The sequence below is a fragment of the Dryas octopetala genome, chromosome 2 (assembly GCF_963921425.1).
Source record: "Dryas octopetala chromosome 2, drDryOcto1.1, whole genome shotgun sequence".
Classification (NCBI taxonomy): domain Eukaryota; kingdom Viridiplantae; phylum Streptophyta; class Magnoliopsida; order Rosales; family Rosaceae; genus Dryas; species Dryas octopetala.
Genome location: NC_141367.1, coordinates 13,269,448 through 13,275,538, shown reverse-complemented (window position 1 = coordinate 13,275,538; position 6,091 = coordinate 13,269,448). Strand labels below are relative to the sequence as shown.

Here is a 6,091-nt window from a genome sequence, read left to right as displayed (position 1 = left end):
TAGGAACTATTTTCAACAATATTAATTAATATATAGAAATGAAAAGTGACTAGTGAGAGTGATTAAATGATGTTGGTGATTGATTGGGATTTTTTTACATACTATTATATATTAATTATATATTATATATAACGTAGGAGCAACATGGTGGTAACAATTACATATAAAAGTACTGGTGATGGTAGGTAGAAAGTGTTATGTACTCGATTTTGTACTTCTACTATGTAATTAAGTTCATCAATATATAGTTTCTTTTCATTGTACTTCACTTATATATTCTCATCAATGAAGTTGCCTAAACTTAATTTAATAAAAAAATATTTATTACCAAAAGTTTAAACCAATTTATTAATTTATGTTATATAAATTTACGAGAAACTGCATGATCGAGAGTGAGACGACGTGCATGGCGATGTACACAAGACGTGACTATGTGTATGGACCATGTACGTACGTACCAATATTTTTTTTTTTTGGTTTTAATTAATACATGCCATACAAATTAATTTGTTATTGAAAAGATGCCAGTGACCTTTCTTATAAGAACTTAAGCTTTAAAGTTCAATAGATTTGTAATGATTAGATCAAAAAGTTAATTTATGCTAATTAATGTTCTTGAAATATTGGATTGATATATATATATATATATATTATTCTTTACATAACAAGTACCAAATTTTGTTTTTGGAATTTACAATAACAGTTTCTTATTTGCATAACAATTCTCCTTTTTGGTTTTTATGTTTTACATACTAATGCATGTGTCCCCTTTGACTCATCTACTGCTCAACAAATTTCCATAGACATTTTTATGACATGTACATCTTATTGCTAGCTGTAGTACTATTGTCACTCACAGTAACGCAAATGCAGACCAGATTCATGGTGTTTCCCTACTCTAGCTTAGGAATGGTGGCATTCAACCCATTTCCTTGTCGCTAACTTTGTAGCCAATGAGAGAATTCATCTTAGATTTAACCCCTTGTTTCTAGGTTGTAATCAAGTTTTGGCTTATGCTATGTATGTAAGCTTATTCATTTTCTTTTCATTGTACGTACATCACTCATCAATTAATAAAGTTGCAGCTGAAGAGTTATAACCCATAAAATTGTATTTTCGAAACCTGTGATGTACATCAAAGATCTAGAGTTGAATTTTGTCACAACTACAACTGTATGTGAGATAAGAGTCCTTTTCTCATGCAAATTAGTGTCGTGAGGACCTGGTTCGGATCCGAATACTATACGGCGTTATATGATGCCCATCTTGTATCAAATCGAATGTCCCATATACGTTGATACATGGTGCCCATCCTATACCCTATACCTTTCATACATGAAGACATGCATTCTCATATATATAGGATGAGCGTCATGTATCATCGTATAGTATTTGGGTTCGGACTAAGTCAACCTCATGATGCACGTACGTGTTTGGAGAATTTCCGGTTATACATTGGAGGGAATTGAACTGTTATTCAACTAATTAACTTTTATATTTTGAGACAAAACCATTTTAGGAAAGAAAAAAAAAGGCCAGTATCTATATTGACGTAAAGAAAAGGTACTTACATAGGAAAAGATTTGAAAAGCTAGCTCTTTCATCCATGGAAATAGAGAAAACAATAAATCAGTAAACAAGCAATATATATATATATCATTGAATCATTATAAAGAGGGAAACCAAGCCTGCTCAGTGGCTACAATTTTGCAATAAAACCATTTCCACTGAATTCTGTTTTTTTTTTTTCTTTATATATATGTTTGAATATTGCACAAATTAAGGATCAAGCTAATTAGTTGCTAACGATCAAGCTGATCGTTTAAACATTGTGGAGGTTGAATGCATGTCTCCTCTCCTCCCACATGGGCCCTCTCTAAACCCAACCATGGTTAGCGTAACCCAACCCCCTTTCTCAGGTGGTATTTGGATAAAAAAGCCTATAAAAAGTCAACGTGCGTTTAATGTTAGTTACAAAGGCTTAAGGGCATTTGGGCATCTAAAAATTGTTAGGCTGACTCATCATCGCTATAATGGAAATTAACTTAATTAGCATTCAGTCAAAGGGGTTAATACTTGAAAAACAATTGGCCTGAATTTAATAGAAGAAATATGAGTTTGAAAGGGGTTTCCCTAATTTACTATATTCTAATTCTAATATAGCTAGGTCAAAAATTTAACTCTATGCCACGTCAAATTAATATACCTTCAACAATCTCATTATTTACAAACAATGCCCTTAAGAAATCAACCCAACTCATACTTACACCAAACCAATTAATATCACGTACAATATTTTCGGTCTAACTATGAAATATCATACCAAAAACAATAAAAAAATTTGAAATTCAAAAACGGTTTGGGAGATGTTTTTGCCCCAACACTTTTTCCCAAAACAAGTACTCTTTCCCAAGTTCATGGACTCAATAAAAAACATATAAAAAAACTAAAAAAGATAAAGATAAACTATGTCGAATGAATTGATGCCACTTTAAGTTGGGAAGCAAAAAAGCTTGGAAAAAGTGTTGGGATAATTAGCATTTTTCAAAAGGTTTTTGTGACGCCCCGAAACTGGGAACACCACAGCGGCACCCGTCTTAAAGATCTTGAGACTATAATACCCCTTACCCCGAGTATTATATTTCCAAGCTCTCTAAAACGAGTTAAGCCCTTTTTATTGAAGAACCCGGGTTGGATCAGAGTAGTAAAAATACAACGGAAGAAATTACTGAAAATGCCTCATATTATAAATAACAGTAAAGAGTACCAACCCGTGAGGGTTATATGTTTCAAATACACTAACCCTAATGCTACATAATAAAACAGTAGATAAACAGATATGTCAGGATAGTCCAACCCACGCCAGAGTGATTCAGTTTTCAACAAAGTGGTGCAACAAATTGGACTCATGGATAGCCATTGGGACATGCCACCTACGAGGATGAAAGAGTAACACCACCACAGATCCAAAGAAAGGATCTAAACCAGATAGCAAGACTGAAACTGACAAGCTGCAAGTGCCACACCCACGACCTCAATCTTGGTCTCCAACAACTGGATTATCTGCACTCACAAAAGTACAGTAGGGGGTAAGCGTCACATACGTTCATCGCTTCCCCTCGAGGGAAAATCCTGGTTAGGTTTGAAAGCAATACTCGAAAATATAGGATTTCAAGGAAAACAGTTTAAAAGCAATGCACACCCAAAAACAGGGTATCAATATCAATGATATTGTAACCAAAGCCAGTAATGATAAAGATAATTATGCCAATAATCAGTGAGTAAAGCCTTTGCATGCTCATACATCTTTTTCAGTGAAAATCCTTCCTGTCACGTAACATAGTTCAGAAACATACCTGCGACCGATCACATACAGGCCAACCGCCAGTATCGGAAATTCAACCACCACCTCGATACTGTGGTGAGAGTATCCATTTACCTGGTAATACCACATTGGTTAGCCTCCCCAGAAGGACATTCGACTAACCAGTCCGTACTTACCCCTCCGGAGGTTTAGGGGATCGAAACCCAAGGTCACAACACGTGCCCGTTACTCTCAGGTCGTCCAAGGTATCACACAGAAAATCACACAATTATGCCATACAAAAATCATGCACATTCTCTGTGAAAGACATTTTCATATACATATAGTACGAAAATAGGCAGGAAATCCAATAACCGGGATATGGTACCTTCCCCCTACCTGCTTTACCAAAGTGTGTCCCTTGTCTGATCCCTTTCCTGTGTCTGGGTCCCACTTGTACCTGTTGGGAAACTGGAGATCCGAATCCGACGACAGCTATTAGGAACGTACTAAACGTACTCTCGGCCTTGTCTGTTAAGACCAGGTAAAATTTAGAGGTTTGGCACTAGCGTAACTTTGCTAGGCTTCTCTAAATTCTTGATCCGGCATGACCCTGCTCCCCGAGGCAGACAGTCATGTCAGACCGTGTGGTTTCTAAGTTTATTTTAATTTATTGTCGAGGAGGTTGATCAGATATGAACCTTACAACGTGATCAGGTCAGTGCATGGGGAAACTGAGGGAGCTCTGGCTCAGTACCCAACGCTTGTATGCTCATGGACTGACCTTAGTCATCACGTTATTTGGTTACCACTGATATGGCCTCAATATTTATTAAGTTCATTTAATAACAACAGTTAAACGGTATTTCGTCTATAACCACCACTTAAACAACAGCAAATTAAATAAGCTGGGTTAAGGGTATACCTGTTGAAGACTTCCCACGAGCAGAGTCTCGGTACTACTAGACTTGCTAAATAATAAGATTAAAATAGCCTAATTAACAAGAGATTTATTTAACAAAATTTTAGCAGAAATTCGACAGGGATCAAGAAATTACCTATGGAGCTCAGAAATGATTTTTTTAAAACTTCACCAAAACATAGCCTTCACACTACTAGAATTGAAGAGCTCGTCGCCACGATCGCGTAGGCGAAATCGGATCGTCGATCGGAGCTCTAAAACTCAAGATAAACTCAAAACAAGATTGAAAAAGAGAGAGAAATGAGGAGAGAGGAGAGAGAAGCTCTCTCTTGGGAAGCGTGCGGCTGAATTTGTGAGGATCAGCTGGGGTTCACGCCACTATTTATAGGGAGGGTGAGTGAGTCAACTCGGTTGACTCAAGTCAACTGTCATAACTTTGACCAATGAGAGATTGACACGTGGCGAAGGCCCTGACACTTGGCTGCACATGCAGCCATCAGATCTTGCTGCCATGCATCGTTGGACGCTCCAGATCGTGCCACGTGGCGCGATCTGGTGATTTCCTATTTTATTTTATTTTTCCTATATTTCTCAACTTCAAAAATTAATTAAAATTAGCTCGGGACTCAGAAAAATACCCCGAAAAATACTACGGACTCGTATCGACTAGTACTAATTAACTATGAGGTCAAATTACCAATTTGCCCTTTAGAAAAATTTCGAAAATTTCAAGCTCCACAACTAAGATAAAATGCTTTTAAAAATAAAATTTTGGAAAATTCATAAAATAATCTCCCGGACTCGGAATAATACGAGACTTGCTCCGTTGGGTTCGTGGGTAAAAGTACCACCTTTAAAAGGTCTAACTTGGGTCAAAACTCTAGTCAAAGTTGGTCAAACAATTAAAGCTTAAGGTGAAAAATACGATTTTCCGCCAAACAAATTTCTAGAAAAATTCTAGAAATTAAAGAAAAATTCCAAAATAAATTTGGAAAATTTTGGGTCTCACATCCTCCCCTACTTAGAAAAAATCTCGTCCTCGAGATTACCTGGGTTCACTGAAGAGATGCGGGTATCTCTTCCTCATGTCGGATTCCAGTTCCCATGTCGCTTCCTCGACTCCATGGCGCTGCCACTGAACTTTTACAAGTGGTACCTTCCTATTCCTGAGTTGTTTCGTCTCGTAAGCTAAAATAGAAACAGGTCCTTCCACATAAGACACGTTTGGTTCGAGCGGTAAACCAATCCAAGGCATCACTTGAGGGATGTCAGGCACACTCTTTTTCAACTGGGACACATGGAATACGTTATGTATGTATGATAACTGAGGCGGCAACTCCAACCTGTAAGCAACTTTCCCGACACGTTCCAAAACCTTGAACGGTCCAATATACCTGGGTGCCAACTTGCCTCGCATACCAAACCGAAATGTACCCTTCAAAGGGCTAACTTTCAGAAACACCAAGTCCTCAACTTGAAATTCCAAAGGCTTCCTCCTTCGATCAGCGTACGATTTCTGCCTACTCTGGGCGGTTTCTAGTCGTTTCTTGACTATCTTGACCTTTTCGGTCGTTTCTTTAATCACTTCAGGACCCAGAACAACTCGGTCCTCAACATCGGCCCAACAGAGTGGCGAACGACACGGCCTTCCGTAAAGTGCTTCGTACGGTGCCATCTTGATACTGCTTTGATAACTATTGTTATATACGAACTCGGCGAGCGGTAAGTACTCACTCCACTTACCTCTGAAATCTAGAACACAAGCTCGCAACATATCTTCCAGTATCTGAATAACTCTTTCAGATTGCCCATCCGTCTGCGGATGATAGGCACTGCTAAGATTCAACTGAGTGCCTAATTCAGAT

At 37.8% G+C, this 6,091-nt stretch overlaps 1 long non-coding RNA gene across 1 annotated transcript; it reads right to left on the bottom strand.

Annotated features, from left to right (window-relative positions):
• Nucleotides 1-3,732: 3,732 nt before the first annotated feature.
• Nucleotides 3,733-4,474, bottom strand: LOC147293231 (uncharacterized). The gene is made up of 3 exons (XR_015120180.1): nt 4,363-4,474; nt 4,230-4,275; nt 3,733-3,775 (listed from the first exon to the last, which is right to left on the bottom strand). It is a non-coding gene; the product is annotated as an uncharacterized LOC147293231 (long non-coding RNA).
• Nucleotides 4,475-6,091: the final 1,617 nt, after the last annotated feature.